Below are 20,494 nucleotides of genomic sequence, written 5' to 3'. Positions count from 1 at the left end.
AATACATAACCTACAATTTGCAGCCCTGCTTCCCAATGAGTTTTCACTCCTTTCAATGATTACGTTTGAGGCTTTCAGGCTTCACATCTAAAATGCAACAGGGTATGTAGTTTTATCTTCTCATAATGGAGTAGAAAACAAGATCTCAGTGGGAGTACCGTCCCCATGCCAAGTTCAGGAGCAGTCAGGTCATGTGCTTGTGTCTTCACCAAGAGTGACTCCAAGTTTCCAACTTTGCAGACCAGATAGACAATGTCAGCACTAACAGATTCAGGCATTCAGAGGGCAGAGCAGGTTTGGAGAAACAGATATTTAGTTTAGTTTGTTCACTCAGTCAACAAGTATTTTCAGAGCACTGAGTATCTGATACTGTGGGGGAATCTGGGGACACAACAGGGAACCAGAGTCTGGCAGCATTCCTTTCAGGATATGCTAGAGGAGACTGAGAAAAAACAAGCAAACAGTAAGTAAGAAACAGGGGCTTCCCTGGTGGTGCAGTGGTTGAGAGTCCGCCTGCCGATGCAGGAGACACGGGTTCGTGCCCCGGTCCAGGAGGAGCCCACATGCCGTGGAGCGGGTGGGCCCGTGAGCCATGGCCGCTGAGCCTGCACGTCCGGAGCCTGTGCTCCTCAACGGGAGAGGCCACAACAGTGAGAGGCCCGCGTACCGCAAAAAAAAAAAAAAAAACAGGATGCCATGACAAAATAACCCAGGGAACCTCTTTTATATGGCATTGAGAAATGTAAATAGTAAATTTGAGATCCTCAAAGATTGGGAGGTGGATACATAGGTCCTAATGACATGCCCCACTTTATGACTTTATGCCAACTTCCCAGGAACTTCCCTAAGAATACTTTAGGACCCTGTAATGCAAACTTCTTGAGCTGGTGCCCCAGGCCCTGCTGCAGCCCCAACCTACCTACGTACCTCTTCCCACCACCACTTCCAAACACACCCTCTCCATTCCATTTAGGCTAATGTCTCACTGTCCCGCAACACCTCACGTTCACCCACCCTGTTCTCTCCCTTCACCTATTAATTCTACCCACCCTTCAAGACCAGGCTTCCTCATTTTTATCCACTACAGGCTTACCAAGCTCCCCTCTCCTCTACACTACTAGTTCGCAAACAATTACCTCCAAATAAAGCCTGCTGTCTTTCACTGCTGTTTCACAAGCACCATAACCAAGGACTTTAACACAGACCCTAACCACCATCTCCTTGCAGCAAGTGTGGGCAGGAAGGGAAGGGGATTCAGCATACGTCCAGAGTTCTCAGAGCCAGAGGCTGAGAGAACAGACTCAGACTCAGAAAAGCAGCTCGAGGGGACCAAGAACAGTGTCCAAGTCCACAAGTCCACATATCGGTGTCCAAGAAGCACAATCTCCAAATAGCAAGACACAGAGTCTCCAATCAAGTGGAGAGATCTCTACAGTTGTGAATACAGGTGGCAAGGAGACAATTCTAGGGGGAGACTAAAAGGCCAGGTGGGGTATGTAATCAAAGCCTAGGAATAAAGGATAAAGCATAAGCCTGGTCTCACAGACCTGGTCCAACACAGGCTAGAGGGAGCACAGACTTGTGACCGGGGGATACCCAGGGGCACCATGTATCAACTGGCAACAAAAGGAATCTGGGGGAGAATTCAGGAACCTAGACACCAAGACTGGGTGACTAAGTTTGATAATCTGACTCAATTCTAAGTTTAAGCTGTAGGTAGAGATGATCAGTGGACTTGTTTGGGGAAAGTACAGAAAGTAGATGAAAGAGAAGAAATGAAGGCCAAAAATGTCCATGGATAGATCACTAGTCCCCCGGGTGCAGGGCCCATGCCTCAATTCTATCCTCCACAGCACTTAGCAAATACATATTTATTGATTACATAAAAACGGAAGATCACAGAGAGTCTGGTGTTACCCAATTGAGGAAATAAGCCAAGCAAACCTGAGTCATCACTTAAGCAAGCCATGTATTTTTGCAGGTTTACAAGAAACCTCCATCACCGTGGCAAACACAGAGCGGTAATGTGATGTGGTGAAGGAAGGTGGGGCTAGAAATGATGAGGGGAAACTACACCAACTTTGCCAGCAACCTCCTGTAAGACCTTAGACAAGTCACTTCACTTCTCTGAGCCACAATTACCCCATCTATAAGAGGGTAAATGTAATTGCTTCAAATTTTTCATGGTATCTATAAAACACTCTTCACCCAGTTCTCTGCTTGGCTAACTTCATTTTTTTTTTTTAATCTTTGACCAAATCCTGCATCCCTAATGAGGCCTATCCTAGCCACCCTATTCAATACTGCAACCAGCCCATGCCAACACCCCCCACACACACACTCTGGTTTACACTTTTCCATAACACTTTTAACACACTATCTAATTTATCTATTATCTTTATTGCTGCCTGCTAGAATGTAAGCCCCACGACAGCAAGGATCTTTGTTCTAGTTCACTGATATGTATCAAGTCTCTGAATAGCATCTGGGACAGCGTAGGCATCCAATAAATATTTGAAGAATGAATATATGAACAAATCAATTAAAGGCCAAAATCTTGTGAAATAAAAAAACTACAATAACAAATCTGCCCACACCATCAAGCATCCTTAAAATTCCTTAATACCTTCTTGAGGGAACCCAAAAAGGCAAACATGTCCACAGTGCTCTGGGGCCATCTGCTGGCAGCTCTACCTAGTAGCTACCTCGGCAATTAAACTGACAGGAATTTCCAGTGGGGTATGGAGTTGCAGGGAACGTCTCCCTTCAGCCACTGAGGACACTCAGGCTACAGATAAAAAAGGAAGAAGAGGGCTTCCCTGGTGGCACAGTGGTTAAGAATCCGCCTGCCAAAGCAGGGGGCACGGGTTCGAGCCCTGGTCCGGGAAGATCCCACATGCTGTGGAGCAACTAAGCCCATAAACCACAACTACTGAGCCTGCACTCTTGAGCCTGTGAGCCATAACTACTGAGCCCGTGTGCCACAACCACTGAAGCTTGTGCGCCTAGAGCCCGTGCTCCGCAACAAGAGAAGTCACCCCAGTGAGAAGCCCACGCCCTGCAACCAAGAGTAGCCCCTGCTCGCGGTAACTAGAGAAAGCCCACGTGCAGCAACGAAGACCCAATGCAGCCAAAAATAAATAAATAAATTTATTTTTTTTTTAAAAAGGGAAGAAGAAAGCTATACTACAAATCAGGAGCATCCAAAAGTTTCTGGAAGAGAGAGTTAAAATTTCTCTGAAGCACCATATGTCCCAGTGTTTCCCAGAACTTCTTTCCACTTACGATAACAACAGTAAGTACTACGTACTAAGCTCTTATGTGTCAGGCACTGTTTAAAGAACTTTCTGTATTATTCTGTTTAATCTGTTAAACGTCATCAAGCCGTTGACGCACATACCATTTGATAAATGAATAAAGTTTTTTTCATTTATTTTTTAATTTATCTTTGGCTGCGTTGGGTCTTCGTTGCTGACCGTGGGCTTTCCCTAGTTGCAGCGAGCGGGGCTACTCTTCGTTGCGGTGCGCGGGCTTCTCATTGCGGTGGCTTCTTCTGTTGCGGAGCATGGGCTCTAGGAGCACGGGCTTCAGTAGATGTGCCACGTGGGCTCGAACCTGTGTCCCCTGCATTGGCAGGCGGATTCTTTTTTTTTTTTTTTTTTTTTTTGCAGTACGCGGGCCTCTCGCCGTTGTGGCCTCTCCGGTTGCGGGGGCGCGCAGGCTCAGCGACCATGGCTCACGGGCCCAGCCGCTTCGTGCCAGGCGGATTCTTAACCACTGCGCCACCAGGGAAGTCCCAGAAAGTTTGTTTTTAAAATAAATGTTTTCGTTTAAGTAAAACAGTGAACCCATCTAAATTAAAATATCAATAAGAAAAACCAAGACGTGGTGTGCACGCGGCGCTTCGGGGGTCCTAGCGCGCCTGTGCTGGCAGGTGTGACGGACCAACCAGCCCACCCCTCAAGCCAGGTACGACCTCAGTCCTGGGCTCTGGATCCCAAGGCCGCCCGGTTCATCCTGCTCACCTCAGAGAAGGAGGACGCTCCACAGAAGGCCATGTGAGCTGTTTCCAGGCCTCAGATGCTCCCACCTGCCTTTCTCAGCTGAGCTGGCTGGGCCCCGCCCTCTCTTCCGGAAGTGCAATCCCTCTTCCCAGAAGCAGCTTCCTCTACTTCCCCCGAGGCCAGGCCAGTCCGGGGGACGCCACGGGCACCAGCGCCTCTGAGGACGGATGCCTGAGGCAGGGCCTCTCGCAGTTTCCAAGTGCACCACCGAGTGGGCGAAGGGCTACGCAGGAGGCCGCCGGGCTGCCCGCCCACCCCGCACGCTCCACCTCCGACGCGGGGAGGCCTCAGCTCCTAGGATCCTCCACATCTCGGAGGACGCCGCGCTTAGTCCAGGCCTGACCACCCGGACAGGCCCCAGCAGCCCCTCCCCATCGGCGCCGCAGGGCTCAGCTCTGGGCCTCTCAGAGGCCCCGGGTCTGGGCGCACCGGGGCAGCCACTCCAGGGGAGAGAGCACAGCGCCCCGAGGGGTGTGGGGGAGACCCCAGGTGGGATAAAAGCCCGGGCTTTCGGGAAGGCGAACAACTGCGTCCCCTGGTGGTTAGGCGGGGCCTCGGGCTCTTTCCTCAACTGCAGCCCTGATTACAGTGTTTCCCAAAAGGAGGATGCAAGATGGTTTTAGGTGCTAAGTACGCTTTTTTGAAATGCTTGAGTTATTGACTCTTGGGTGTTTTAGAAAGAAATTACGAGTACAACAACCCCTTTTCTTGAATATTATTTTGCTATGAGGCAAACTTTTTAAAAGTGAGTGGTTAACATTGGTTTAAAGGAAATATTGAATAAAAAATAAACAGATGTTGCACTAAAAAATCATGGTAGTGGTACTCAAATGACTTAAATCCGGGAAAACTATCAGCCCTACAAGGACGATGAGGGTAATACGTGGGTGTGATGGTTAATTTTATGCGTAAACTTGCAGGGAGTTTTTGCATGACATTAGCATTTAAATCAGTGCACTTTGAGTGGGTGTCATCCAATCAGCTAAAGGTCTGAATAGAATAAAAAGACCCACCAACCTGAGCAAGAGGGAATTCTCCAGTGGAATGCCTTCAGACTTCATCTGTACCATGGGATCTCCTGGGTCTCCAAGCAGCAGATTTTGGACTTGGCTGCCTCCATAACTGCATGAGCCAATTTCTTATAATAAACCTTTTCCTACATATATACACATCCTACTCGTTCTGTTTCTCTGGAGAACTCTGACTAATAGAGCGGGTCATCTCAAGCAGTCCTTCCAGCTTCCACACTGACACTAGGTGGAGCTGTGAGGAGGACAGCAGGGGAGAGAAAGTTTGACTCCAATACCTGATGCTCTGAAGTGCTGAGGGGTCACTCTATGCCATATTCTCTAGGCACACTCACCCCGGTTTCACTGCTTCTGTCCTCCTTCCCCTTCCCACCAGGGCCCTTGTACACCAGGTCTTGGGGCATTCCCACTGCTCACTCTTTCTGGAGGAGAACTAAGTAGTGCAAAGTAGGTGGAGTCTGTACCCAGTTCAGGGTATCTAGTTTCCTAGCTCCTCTCCCTGATGACCTTGCATCACTTGCTTATCAGAGTCTTCTCCCTTCCCTGGAATTCTGTTGTATCTGTAGGATAAGAGGGCATGACTAGAAGGTCTAAGGTCTCTGCAGGATGTGAGTGCCTTTCCCCACGCCTGGCCTCTTTCCACCCCTTTCTTGTCTTTGCCCCCGAAATGGTAGAAAGACAACTGATTGCTAAATTTTGTAAGGGTGATTGGCTCAGGTCTGCCCTTCTTCTACTGGGAGCTGCAGAGATCCTTCATGCCATAACAGGGACCTACATCTGTGCAGGGAGGCCTGCCCCAGCCCAGGGCTGGCATTAGGTGGGTAACTCTGCCTAACCATAGGGTCTACCATGAGCAAGCCCTAACAACAGACCTAGAGCCACAGCCTATAACTGAATGTCTATCAGCAAGAAAGTGGAATTCTGGCTACCACACTTTCTTCCTGTTTAATTTTCCAACCCTGTTCAGAAATAGAGCAGGGGGTAGGATGCGATTTATTGACATTTCGTTGTAGAATGCAATAATTCCTTCTAGCCCCTCTACCACTTCCATTCAATAAGACGATGAAGACATCTAATGAATAAATTCTCTCTAATGGATCAATGTAACCCTTCATAGGTACTATAAGAAACTGAGAAGGGGCAATGCTTGATGGTAAACACTATACAATTATACACCCTTTATGGAAAACATATATTGGAGTAAGACCTTTTCCGGGATCCCTCAGGAAACATACATGACTGTCAATCAGTCAGTGGTTTATTCAAAGTTAAAAGTAGAGATTTAGAGTATACCGTTTGGGTTCAAATCCTCTCCCTCTCCATGACTAGCTATGTGACCTTGGGTAGGTCATTTAACCTCTCTGTTCCTCAGTTTTTTCATCTATAAAATGGGGATGATAATAGGAACTCAAAAGACTTGCTAAACACCATAATACTTCTGGTATGTTTCACATGCTGTGTTAGTCCCAGATCCACAAGCATTTTCTCTCTAGAATAAAATCTGTGGGACCAAGAAAGGAAATGTTTTGCGGAAGTCGTGGGAATAGTAAAATCAAACCAAATGTGAACATTTGGGCCAGGAACAAGGATAAATTTCTAGACAAACCTGAATTAGAAAACAGAACCATCTTCCCAGGATGAACTCCTCAGCCAAATACCAGATTAACTAACTTAGCTTCCAAACCCAGGCTGTGCTTTGGGGCACATAGACACACCTGAGCAATGTATACAGGGCTCTGTTCCCTGATGGCAGTGGCTTTAATTCCTCTAAACTTTCACCAGGTGTCTATAGACACTCATACTTCCCCTCTATGGCTCCTGAGTCAACAAAAGCGGAAGCTGGAACAGAGAGGGAATAACTAGCCCAAGGGCAGATGGTTTGGCAGTGAAGGACTCTGCACTAGAACTCAGGGTTGAGTGGCTGATTAGTGCTCAACCCCAGCTCCAAAGTGCTCCAGGGCTAGGAGGACAAACAGATTTCAAAGCAAGAATCCAAGGCCCAGGAGGAACCTAAGACTCCATCATATCACCATCCCTCTATCTTTTATTATCTACCAGACTTTCTGTGCCTATTAATTTTGGTCTCGATCTTGAGCTCTTTTGACCTTATAACCTACTTCCCTTCTAATAACTGGGTCACAGTCCAAATCCCGGTCTTCAGTGCTTCGGGCAGGAAGGAACATTGAGGGTGGGCCCCGTGCTGCCTGGCCTACCATGTGGGAGATAGGTTGAAATTAAACTCCTTTCAAGTCTGACTAAGGGGCTGTTCAGTCTTCTCATCCCAATGTGCCTCATCCTCTGTAAAGTCAGAACCCTGCCACCAGCTCCAGCTCCAGCTCTGTCACCTGGCGGGGGGGGGGGGGGGGGGGGGGCGGCATACTCTTCAGGTATGGCCCTTTCAGAATGCCCTCTGGCTTCTTCTGACCTGGGTGAACTACCAGGCCCCAGGGTGTCTGGCTGAGATGAAACTCCTCATTAGATTTTTCATGATCAGAACAATCAGTGCACAGTAATAACAATAATGAAACATGAGCAACAAGAATAACAATAATCACTAATGTAAACTATGAACCTTGGGTGATAATGACATGTCAGTGTAGGTTCATCAAGTGCAATAAAGGTGCCACTCAGGTAAAAAAAAATAAAACAGTAACAATAATACTGTTATCAGTTGGCCTCCTTTGTTATTTACGAGCCCAGGGGAGGAGCCCAAGTTTCCACGGAGCAAAGCCTACTTCCCTACTTCGCTACTGCCATGCAGTCTGCACCCGAGCTGTCACTACACTGAGGCTGGCAAGAGGGGCCACACTGACCTGCACCATCTCCGACCACAGTGGAGCCACAACTCTGAGACTCAGCCAGTGGGCCAGCCTGGGACAACTGATCCGGCCTTGGTTCAAACTGATGCTCTGGGGCCAGGAAAGACATTAGAGGGAACTGAGGGGCAGCCCGTGACATCTGTGAAAAACGGCCGCCCAGACATTCCCCAGAATTGGCTGAGCCTAGGGAGATGTGCCTCAAAACTCCTCCAGAGGGCTTCCCTGGTGGCCCAGTGGTTGAGAGCCCGCCTGCCGATGCAGGGGACACGGGTTCGTGCCCCGGTCCGGGAAGATCCCACATGCCGCGGAGCGGCTAGGCCCGTGAGCCATGGTGGCTGAGCCTGCGCGTCCGAAGCCTGTGCTCCGCAACGGGAGAGGCCACAACAGTGAGAGGCCCGCGTACCGCAAAAAAAAAAAAACTCCTCCAGAGTCTTTCCCAAGACTCTTTTTGTGCAACTTTGGCCTGTCTCTGCCTGCATCTTCCTCAAAGAGAAGAAAAGGGCGTGAGACAGACAGACTAGAAGTGAGAGAATGAGTCTGATTATTTGATTATTAAATTGATCAGCACCGGGGCTTCCCTGGTGGCGCAGTGGTTGAGAGTCCACCTGCCGATGCAGGGGACACGGGTTCGTGCCCCGGTCCAGGAAGACCCCACAAGCCGCGGAGTGGCTGGGCCCATGAGCCATGGCCACTGAGCCTGCGCGTCCGGAGCCTGTGCTCCGCAACGGGAGAGGCCACAACAGTGAGAGGCCCGAGTACAGGAAAAAAAAAAAAAAAAAAATTATAAAGCATAAGAATAGCTATGCAGGGGCTTCCCTGGTGGCGCAGTGGTTGAGAATCTGCCTGCTAATTCAGGGGACACGGGTTCGAGCCCTGGTCTGGGAAGATCCCACATGCCACGGAGCAACTGGGCCCGTGAGCCACAACTACTGAGCCTGCGCGTCTGGAGCCTGTGCTCCGCAACAAGAGAGGCCGTGATGGTCAGAGGCCCGCGCACTGCGATGAAGAGTGGCCCCCACTTGCCACAACTGGAGAAAGCCCTTGCACAGAGGCGAAGACCCAATACAGCAAAAATAATAAAATAAATTAATTAAAAAAAAAAAGAAAGGTATTCCTTTCAATCAATCCCTTAAAAAAAAAAAAAAAAGAATAGCTATGCAGGAAAAGAGCAAATGCCATAAAATAGAAAAACAAGAACAATTCAGATCAGAAAGAAGGTAAGAGAAAGCCTGTCTGAGGAAGTGACATAGAAACAAGGGGTTTGCACCAATGCAGGGAGATCAGAAAAGAGAGAAATTAAGTACACGAATTAGAAAGGAAGAGGCAAAATGATCATTATTTAAGATATCACAACAAATATATGATACCATAACACAATAGATATATGGTGTGTATATGTGTCTATAAATATATATACACACACCATATGTATAGATATATATTATCAATATATAATGGAATATTATATTAATATTAACATATACCTTAACTTATATATGTTAAGATTTCTACCTAGAAAATTTAAGGGAATGGACTGAAAACCATTAGATATACAAAGTTTAGTAACATGTAGTTATAGAATAAGCATACCAAAACATCCCACCGACTATAATAACGACAACATGATAGACTTAGGAGTAATTAATGCGAAATGTGTCTGTAATATAGAACTGGCCTAAAGGACATAAACTCCAATACATGAAGATGTGTCTTGTTCTTTTATGGGAGGGCTCACTGTTAAAAGATGCCAACTATTCCCTTATGAGTTTATACCTTGAACAGAAACTGTATAAAATAATATACTTTTAGAACTATATAAAAGTGATTTAATATTTATCAGAAAATATAGAGGCAAGTGTAGGCAGGAAAATTCGGGAAAGGATGTCAATAAGAGGGCTTACTATATACTATATTGTTATTATACTATATAATATTATTATGTAGTATACATAGTGTTATTATACTATATCATATTATTATATATTAAAATTATCATAAGCTGAAGTAATTAAAATACTGCAATAATAGTGGTAATTAAAATGAGAAAGGTCAATGGAACATGATAAAAAGTTCAGGAACATATCCAAGCATAACTATGAGAATTTAGTATTTTATGAAGAAGATATTTTCAAATCTGGATGCTCTTTCCAGAAGTTTGGCTGGGAAAGAAACAGGAGATGAGATATAGCTACACTACAGACACCAGTTGCAAGCCCAGGTTGTTACCTGTACTTCTGACCGACTGACTACAAGCTAGCGGTTCCCCCAACCTCCTCCTTGTGTTCAGTTAATTTGCTAGAGTGGCTCAGAACTCAGGAAACCCATTTACTCACTAGACGACCGGTTTATTACAAAAGGATATAACTCAGGAACAGCCAGGTGGAAAAGATGCATAAGGCAAGGTGTAGGGAAAGGGTGCAGAGATTCCATGCCCTCTCCAGGCACAACACACTCTGGGAATCTGCACATGTTCACCAACATGGAAGCTTTCCCAACCCTGTCCTTTTTGGGTTTTGATGAAAGTATGACTGATTAAATCATTGGTCAACGGTGACTGATTCAACCTCCAGCCCCTTTCCCCTCTCAGAGGTCTGGGCATGGACTGAAAGGTTCAACCTTCTAATCAGGTGGCTGGTTCTCCTGGTAGCCAGACCCCATCTTTAGGTGCTTTTCAAAAGTCACCTCATCAACCTAACAAAAGACACCATTCTGGCTCTCAGCACTTGGGACATTCCAAGCATTTTAGGAGCTCTGTGCCCCAAATGGGGATGAAAACCAAATACATGTTTATTACAAATCACCATATGACACCTCTTTAAAGACCCCATCTCCAAATATAATCACATTCTGAGATACTGGGTGCTGGGGCTTCAGCATATGAATTAAGTCCATAACAACCAAATGTCCTTGCTCTTTCCACTGAAGTACACTAGTTATGCTAACTCGACTAGACCACAAATTCTATGGGGCTGAGGACTGTGCCTATCTTATATTCTCTACCCACATCCATCTAGGCAATTGTAGGCATTCATTCAACAGATATTGTTACTCTAATGAACGAATCCTAACTTCTCTCCCTATTCATGCTGCCCAAACCCTCCTCCAGCTGCTCCACGGAGTCTTTGCCTTCACCAGCTCTGCCTGCCCACCCATGTAATAGAGCAAGTCAGCAGCTTCTTCATGGCCATCTAGAAAGAACCGCGTCTGGGAGGCACGTGGGCCTCAAAACTTCATGCCTGGGGCTTGTACGCCACCTCGTGGTGACTGACTGCAATGTCCCGAGTAGATCCATCATTAGGCAACAGGGAATGTGGAAAGGACCTCTCACTTCACTGCCCTGACCCTGGGCTGACAGGAAGAGGTGACGTTGTGCGTTCCTTCTTGGAATTGCCAATAGACAGGAAATTCTCACTTTCCATTCATCTGTAACTGAGGTTGTAAGGCGGAGAGTGCTGCATGGTTCTGAAACCCAGATCCTTTATGGATAAGTGCTCCTACTTAATTCCCTTTATTCTAAGATATTGTGGGTTGTAAGAGGCACCATCGATTAAAAAGCAGCATTTTTGTCGGGGGGATAGGGGGAGCACTATATTAAATGTGCCTTTCAATTTTAAAACACATCTGAATTTCAGCAATGTTGTAACATGTGAATAAATAGTTCTTAGAATGTGACTCTCATCTATAAAATCTCCCTGATAGGAAGGGTGGTATCCACTACAGGCTTTGTGTTCATTTCAGCATCTATAATACTGTTCATGACCACAGCCAGCTCTGGAGGGCAAGTGTTTCAAAAATCACTACCTAGAGGAGTCCCCCTGCCAGCCACCTGCTGAAAAATGAAGAAAACTCCTGTATGGAAGGAAAGACCAAGATAGAAACTATAAAAATAACTTGACTCCCATCAGTGGAGTTGTACAGTGCTAAGAGATGGTTATTCATTTGTTAATGACCAGTGCTGTAGCCTGAGGACTAGCTACCAACTCCCAGCCTGCAGCTTGCTGAGCCTGCAGCTGGCTAATCAGGTAACCTTAGATCTAGAAATGAATACCCCTCCCCATCCCACTCTCTAGGTGGGTACAGGAATGTGTTGTTATTATAATAACAAAATATCTCTTTGAAGTGGAGCTGCTGAGAAAAATGTCTTCACATAAGTTCAGGGTGGAAGGCAAGACCCAGAGGGTGTGTATAAGTGATAAAAGATGACTGTAAACTTCTAGTCATGGAAAGAGAAATCTGGGTTTTTCCAAGAAGGAAGAGGAAAAGAAGAGGGAGGAGTCCACAGGTGGCGGAAGGCTGTGTGAGGTGTGATGTACCCCTTCCCAGGACCCCCAAATCTAAAAACAAAACACAGATGCTTGTGTGGGTGGTTTTTTGGTAGAAATCTAAAAAGAGGCTGAATTATCCATGTCAAGGAAGCAGAAAGCCAATACAGGTAGGAGGCCGCCACGAGAATAGGAGCTTCAGGAATACACAGAGATCACCCAGAAGGCTTGGAATTTCTGCTGGACAAGATTTAGTGTGGAGATGGTTCAAGTTAATTTCATTCAGCTCTGAGAGTCAGACCATTTCTGGCTGACCTATGGACAATATATGTCAAAGCCTTTTGCAAACCTTCATTGTCCTTGACTCTATACCTTTAAGCCAAGCTGACCCGCCCATTGATCAAGCCCCCAACAGCACAAAGACAGCACAGAATAGCACCCCTGACATTATCTGATAGGCATGGCTAGAACCCCCTCACTGCTTCCATTCTGATCCAGGAACTCCTGTTTGCTGACCTTCAGCTTGATGTCCTGGTTTCAAACGTGTCCCTGTCCCTTAGACTTGGTGTGGTATATTCGCCAGCTCTGACTCCTACCAACCCAAATCCAACCCTCTGATTCATTCTCTTAAATATCTAGTGTAGCTTAAACCAACTTACCTTGAGGGAAACTTAACTCCCAAGACCCCCATGAAGAGGAGAAGGGAATTGTGACTGTATATGTTATTCCTATAAGTCATACCAAAGATTCTCCGAGAGGGCTCTGGGACTACCTACCTCCTAAGCACCTAGCTGGTGAGTGAGACTTATTAAAATACAGATTCATGACTTTCTGAATTAGAATCTCTGAGTGTGGAGCCCAAGTGTCTGAATCATTAATAAGCTCCCAAGGTAAGTCTTATGCACACTAAATTCTGAGAACCATCCTAAAACAAATGGAATGTACTTAAGTGGAGACACTCTCACAGTTAGGGACTGAATGCTCTTGGCCAGCTAGACACTCTAATCAAATAGGTTCCAATTACCTCATGCAGCCATTAGAAACACGGAGGTAGATTATTCTATGAAAGGGTATTTACAATGTATAGTCACATTAAAATAATCAAGTGTTATCTCACTTTTGTGTGAAAAGGGAATGTTTATATATGCATAGAACACAAGTCAGGAAGAGCATACACTGAAAAATTAACCTGGATGGTAGAATTGTGTGTGTTTTCTCTCTCCCTTCCTTCCTTCCTTCCTTCCTCTCTCTCTCCTTCCCTCTCTCCCTCCCTCCCTCTTTCTCTCCCTCTCTCTCTCTTTCTTTCTTTCCCTTTCTTTCTTTCTTTCTTTCTTTCCTTCTTATCAGCAATTTCTATATTTTTGGAACAGGTACACAAAAACATATGCATAATGAGATTTCTGTGAGATCAGGGACTTTGTTTTGTTCCCTACTAAATCCTTGTGCCCTAGAAAAGACTCTGGCACAGGAAGGTCTCCAATAGGTACATGCTGAATAAATAATAAAGGGAAATTAAGTTTTTTTTAAAAAATTCCAAATATGACCTAACTTAATCTACCTTGAACACAGATATGATTCCTAATACCAGGTTACTATAGTATAAATAAATGGCTTTGGCTGAGGGTGCGTGCTGGGTGAATTCACAATTAAACAGTAGTGATGTTGCTTATATATTTGTAGTTGACACTTTGATTGAACACATATTCAATTTATGAAGTAATATGAATAGCATTTAACATTTATCATTTCATCTAACATCTTTAAAACCCCTTACTATGCACAACTGTGAGAGTAGTTATTCTAAAGGATGTCAACTACAATATGACAGGTGAGAGGTACTCAGTAATTCACAAGAGAAAATAAGGGGGCCAGATGTAATACCTAGGACTCCAGAAATTGATACAGCAGTGAACAGACTGGACCTGATATTGTGACTCAAAGGGGAAAGTATGATGCCTTATCCCTAGCACCCAGCACAATGAAAAGCATATAATGGGGCTCAATAAGTGTAAGTGTTGAATTTCCAAGACTTGGGGAGACAGACTTGAGGATGGAATACATGAGGGAAGTGCATACCCTCATCAGAAATAAATAAACAGCGCTATAAGGAGGAAGGAAGCACGGTGCTAGGTGACAAGATAGAGCTGCATGCACATCTCTAAGACTGAGGATGGGAGACTGCTAGGGAGCATTGGGGTGGAGACAGAGCAGGGGGCGTACCAGACATGATATGTGAGAATACGCTAGAGGCTTTCTTGGCCAGATGGAGTGTACTCATGAGCATTCCTGAAGCAGATCACAGATATCGCACCAGAGCACCCATGGCTGTGACAAGAGGCAGCACAAAAGCATGGGAAGGCTTCAGAGCCAACTCCACGTCTGCCTCTTTTTTTGGCTTTGTGAGTTTTTTTTAAAACTCTTTGATGGGACTTCCCTGGTGGCACAGTGGTTAAGAATCTCTCTGCCAATGCAGGGGACACGGGTTTGATCCCTGGTCCGGGAAGATCCCACATGCCTCAGAGCAACTAAGCCCATGCGCCACAACTACTGAGCCCACATGCCGCAACTACCGAAGCCTGCGCGCCTAGAGCCCGTGGTCCCCAACAAGAGAAGCCACTGCAATGAGAAGTCTGTGCACACCACACTGAAGATTAGCCCCCGCTTGCCGCAACTAGAGAAAGCCCGCACACAGCAGCGAAGACCCAATGCAGCCAATAAATTAATTAATTAATTTTTTAAAAAAAAGAAATATGTACAGTTAAAACAATCTGGTTAAACAAAAAAACAAACTCTTTGAGCCTTGGGGACTTCCCTGGTGGTCCAGTGGTTAAGACTCCATGCTTCCACTGCAGGGGGTGCGGGTTTGATCCCTCGTCAGGGAACTAAGATCCCACAAGCCGCACAGCGCGACTGAAAAAAAAAAACAAACTAAAATCAATCAATTAATTTATTTATTAATTAAAAACTCTTTGAGCCTTAGTTTCTTCATCTTTATAAAGAGGCTTATAATACTTACCTCATAGGTTTATTGTCAGGATCAGGAAAAATGTATAGAAAATATTGACCCTGGGCAGGGATTTTCCTGGCACACAATAAATGTTGAATAAATAGCAGCTAATATCATTACACTGGTGGAGTGGGGGTGGGGGGTGCTGGCTGAAGTGGATTAGAAACTACGTGCTTGAAGGACCACAAATCCCAGGGCTATGTGACATCTACTAAAAGCACAGTTTTTTGATAAGGTCTGGACTTTCCTTCCTCTTTCAATCATAAGAGTCATCTCTCGCAATGAAGAAAGTGCTGCACAGTATGGAATAAGGAAGAGTTGACTGATGCTGTGAAAGTGATGAAAATTTTGAAGGAAAACAATATCATCTTAGGTTTCGTGAAAGCCAAGACATGAAAGACTGGGCATGATATGAGATAAAAACTAAAACTCAAAGTTCAAAGGAAATACAGACATAGCTCCATGTTGTGCTTAAGAAAATCACTGATGTACTATTAATTTGTAATTACATTATTTGGTGACTGTCTATTATATGCTCTATTAAGCACTGTTTATAAAATATACATTCCTATGAAATCATAAAATTTTGTTGAAGCAATTTTTCATTAACTTCTGTATATTCAAATCTTCAAAATACAAAACTATTAAAAACCCTAGAATAGAAAATGGACTTAAATATGGACATTTTTCTCATTGGCCTAAAAAAAATCTTCAAAGGGAAAGAAAAAAGAAGTATATATGAAGGAGAAGATGATAAGATGATGAGCTCATCTTTAGACATATTTAATTTGATGTGGCCGTTAGACACCCTGGTGGAGATGGCCAGTGGACTGTGGAGTACGGAGATAAAGATTTGGAGGTCAACTTGTATATAAGTACTGGTTAAAACTAGGAAACAGGACTTCCCTGGAGGTCCAGTGGTTAAGACTCCTTGCTTCCACTGCAGGGGGCAAGAGTTCTCTCCCTGGTTGGGGAATTAAGATTCCTCATGCCACGCGGTGCGGCCAAAAAAAAAAATAAGGTAGTTTACAAAGTGAATTGTTAAAGAATAATGATAATAAAATCTAGGAAACAGGGATTTCCCTGGTGGCGCAGTGATTAAGAGTCCACACTCCCAATGTAGGGGGCCTGGGTTCGAACCCTGGTCAGGGAACTAGATCCCACATGCATGCCACAACTAAGGGTTCGCATGCCACAACTAAGGAGCCGACGAGCCACAACTAAGGAGCCCTCAAGCCACAACTAAAGGAGCCCACCTGCCGCAACTAAGACCCAGTGCAACCAAATAAATAAATAAATATTTTAAAAAAACAAAAAACTAGGAAACAGAATGAGATGCCCAGGGTTGGGGGTGGGGGATGCACAATAAGAAGAGTGGGGTGGGCGCTGAGGACAGAAGCCTGGAGAGCACTGGCATTTAAGGGGAAAGCGAAGGAAGGGACCCCAGAAAGAGAAGCAGAAGAAACAAGCATAGAGGTACATGGAGAGACAGGGATGTGAGCAATCCCAGAAGCTAGCATGTGGAGGACAGATCCACAATGTCCTACCCCTCACTCAGGGAGGCCATGTGAAACAAGCACAGAAGTAGGCCCAGGGGATTTGGTCATTAGGAGGCCTTTTTCAAGAAGTACAGTAGCATGATGATAACAAAGCCAAATTGCAGAAGCTTGAGGAAATGAGCGAGAGCTGAGAGAGAGCAGATGTTGCATGAAAACTACTCACATATGGATGTATAATTAAGAAATAAGAGAGGAGAGTAGGGGCGCTAGTTATTAAGCTAGTATCTGTTGGCTTCAAAATTACTCTTCTGTGCACACTTTGGGGTATTGGAGCTGGGACTCCACTTTGCAGCTGAATCCCAGTTACCTCTGCCAATGGGGACCCTGGAGGGAGACCGGAAGAGGAGAGGAACTTACTCCTCCCCCTGGCTTCTGGTTCCCCGCAGTGTTATGCCACCTTCATTTCTTCACCCAGCAGGGCAGTTTCCCCACAAAGGAACAATGTATTCGCAACTGAGAAGCCCTGCAGGAGGAAACTGAACTAGCTTGGGTTTTGTTCCCCAAGGCAGTTGAATCCAGTGTGCAGTCTTTCCAACCTCACAGAACCAGCTCTGAGACCTCTGCACCAGCAAGAAGCACCCCTTCTCAGAGGCTTAAGTCTCAGTCCCCCTCCTCCAACCTTCTGATAATTCCAACCTCTCCCCTTGGAAGTTAGCCATGGGGGTAACTGCTGGTTCCTGAAATTGCTACTTTCATATACCCTAGAGCAGTGGTCCCCAACCCCCATGCTGCAGGGTCCACGGCCTTTTAGGAACCAAGTCGCACAGCAGGAGGTGAGTGGCAGGCGGGAGAGTGAAGCTTCATCTGCCGCTCCCCATTGCTCCCCATCGCTCACATTACCACCTGAACCATCCCCCACCCGCCGTCTATGGAAAAATTTTCTTCCACAAAACCGGTCCTTAGTGCCAAAAATGTTGGGGACCACTTCCCTAGAGTTCTCTTTACCCTTTCAGTTACCTAGTTAACGATTCTCTCTGTTAAATTCTTTCTGTTAAAATAACTGGTGTGTAGCAAACAACCCAATCAAAAAAATGGGCAGAAGAACGAAATAAACATTTCTCCAAAGAAGACATACAGATGGCCAACAGGCACATGAAAAGCTGCTCAACGTTGTTAATTATTGGAGAAATGCCAATCAAAACTACAAGGTATCACCTCACACCAGTCAGAATGGCCACCATCAAAATGTTTACAAGTAATAAATGCTGGAGAGGGTGTGGAGAAAAGGGAACCCTCCTATACTGTTGGTGGGAATGTAAATTGGTACAGCCACTATGGGGAATGGTATGGAAGTTCCTTAAAAAACTAAAAATAGAGTTACCATTATTATCTAGCACTCCCACTCCTGGGCATATATCCAGAAAAGGTGAAAACTGATTCGAAAAGATTCATACACCCCAATGCTCATAGCAGCACTATTTACAGTGGCCAAGACATGGAAACAACCTAAGTGTCCACTGACAGATGATTGGATAAAGAAGATGTGGTACATATACACAATGGAATATTACTCAGCCATAAAAAGAATGAAATAATGCCACATGCAGCAACATGGATCGACCTAGAGATTATCATACTAAGTGAAGTAAGTCAGACAGAGAAAGACAAATATCATATGATATCACTTATATGTGGAGTCTTAAAAAATGATACAAACGAACTTATTTGCAAAACAGAAACAGACTCAAAGACATAGAAAACAAACTTACAGTTACCAAAGGAGAAAGTTGGGGTGGGGCGGGGATAAATTAGGTGTTTTGGATTAACAGATACACACTACTATATATAAAATAGATAAAACAACAAGGACCTACCATATAGAACAGGGACCTATATTCAGTATCTTGTAATAACCTATAATGGAAAAGAATCTGCTGTGCACCTGAAACTAACACAATATTGTAAATCAATTGTACTTCAAATTAAAAAAATCATAGTAGCTGGTGTGTTTTTGTCTGCTGCCTGATACATAGGAAATAATGACTTTTTCTTAAATTGATGAAACTAGAGTGTATTAATAGACTGTGATAAAGGAGCCCCTAGAGAGAGGGATCAAAGAAACAGAAAAGAGGAGAAAACTATGGCCAAAGTCAGAGAGTATACAAAAGAGGCAGGATCAAGGGCTGGCCTAGAAGAGAAGGGTGGAAAGAGGTCAGGATGGGTATGAAAGAAGACATGTCTGTGGATGGCAGAAGTTGAGGAAAACTGTGCCTAAGGGCCTGTGTTTCTCCAGGAATTAGGAGGAAAGCCCCCCTGCAGAGGTGGGAGGATGAGAGATGAGAAGAAGCATCTTCCGATGTGAAGAGGTCCCTGAGGGGAATGAAGATCATTAATCAAAGACAAGTAAAGGGGCTGATAAGAACACAGGCTAAAGTGGAAAGAACAGGATCCATGACTACTTGATCTTCCCCACTGGGCCCGACCACAGCTGAGGGGGTGCAGCGAAGATACGATGAGGGTCATGAGGGTCCTGCTGGACAGACAACCACTTCAAGACAGAACTGAAGGGAAATGAGACTGTCGTTGACTGAATTACTCAGGTGGTCCATGGAGTCCAGCCTGGGAGGTCAGGAAAAGAGGCCTAAAGGCATTCAACAGACAGAGAAACAAGGGGATCAGGGACTCCATTAGGTGAAAGCAGATAAGGAGGTGAGGTCCATGTCAGCTCTTATAGGACCATGGTGCCAGGCTCTGAGCTAATGACACCTGCCACCCTGGAAAGAGGACCATTTCACCTCTACGTAAGTGGTTGATCTCTTCCCCAACAAAGCCTCCAGATATTGGGAGAAAAAAAAAGGAAATTATGATGTCAGACAAACATTGGTTTTTGTTGTAAGCTTTTTTTTTTAAATATTTATTTATTTATTTGGCTGCCCTGGGTCTTAGTTGTGGCACACGGTATCTTCGTTGCCACGTGTGGGATCATATAGCTGCAGCATGCGGGATCTTTTAGCTGCCGCATGCAGGATCCAGTTCCCTGACCAGGGATCGAACCCGGGCCCCCTGTATTGGGAGCACAGAGTCTTAACCACTGGACCACCAGGGAAGTCCCTGTAAGCTTTAAAGAAGCATACACTTTATATTTCGGGTTTCCTTTTTCAGCAGTCCTATCTATTTTGCAAAGATTTATATTTCATAACTCTTATTCTTTCTTAGAGTTCTTCTAAAGAACTAGGGAAGACTGACTGACTTTTTAAAAAGTAGAATAAAACTCATTCTGTCTTGTGATTATCATATGGGTCCATTGGACCATTTTAGAAATCTAAGCTACATTTTGAGGTCTTAATGATCATATTTTTTCTCTATCATGAAACATTTCAAGATATAAGAAAACAGCAATGATGGGAACACTTAGAGGATACTGCAAGCGTGAAACAAATCATCACTGTGACAGTATCTGCAACATCCTTCAGTTTTCCTAGAAGGTACCCAAAGCATTGCATCATCTTTTAAATACAAATCTTCCAAATACAAATACATAAATATATGGTGTTGATTTGTATTTGTTTTAGTTTTTCTTGAACACAGTTGAAGATCTTGAATTTTTCATTTTCTTCACTTAATGGCAAAGAGAAGAAAATTGGCAAAAGAATACATCTCTCAACTATCTCATGAATCAAAAGATAAATGCAAAGAGACCCATAGCAAAACTCTCTAATGACCATGGCAAAATTGATCAAACAAATGAAATCTCATACTCTGAGTCTTCAGATGACAGTATTCTCAGTGAATTTACTCAAGCTCAGGGATCATTG

General features: G+C 44.7%; 1 protein-coding gene and 1 long non-coding RNA gene across 3 annotated transcripts in view; both read right to left on the bottom strand.

The window, feature by feature from the left end:
* Nucleotides 1-4,421, bottom strand: part of LOC309801204 — a 90,927-nt gene extending 86,506 nt beyond the window's left edge. For both annotated transcript variants that reach the window (XR_014293543.1, XR_014293544.1), the window contains exon 1: nucleotides 4,026-4,421. This is a non-coding gene — a long non-coding RNA (uncharacterized lncRNA). The remainder of the gene's footprint in view (nucleotides 1-4,025) is intronic.
* The window catches only part of LCE5A (late cornified envelope 5A), a 190,260-nt gene that overhangs the window by 156,948 nt on the left and 12,818 nt on the right, over nucleotides 1-20,494 (bottom strand).

This window comes from Mesoplodon mirus (genome assembly GCF_964341445.2).
Source record: "Mesoplodon mirus genome assembly, chromosome: 3".
In the NCBI taxonomy this organism is placed as follows: domain Eukaryota; kingdom Metazoa; phylum Chordata; class Mammalia; order Artiodactyla; family Ziphiidae; genus Mesoplodon; species Mesoplodon mirus.
The sequence above is the reverse complement of the archived record's forward strand: the minus strand, read 5'-3'. Positions and strand labels throughout refer to the sequence as shown.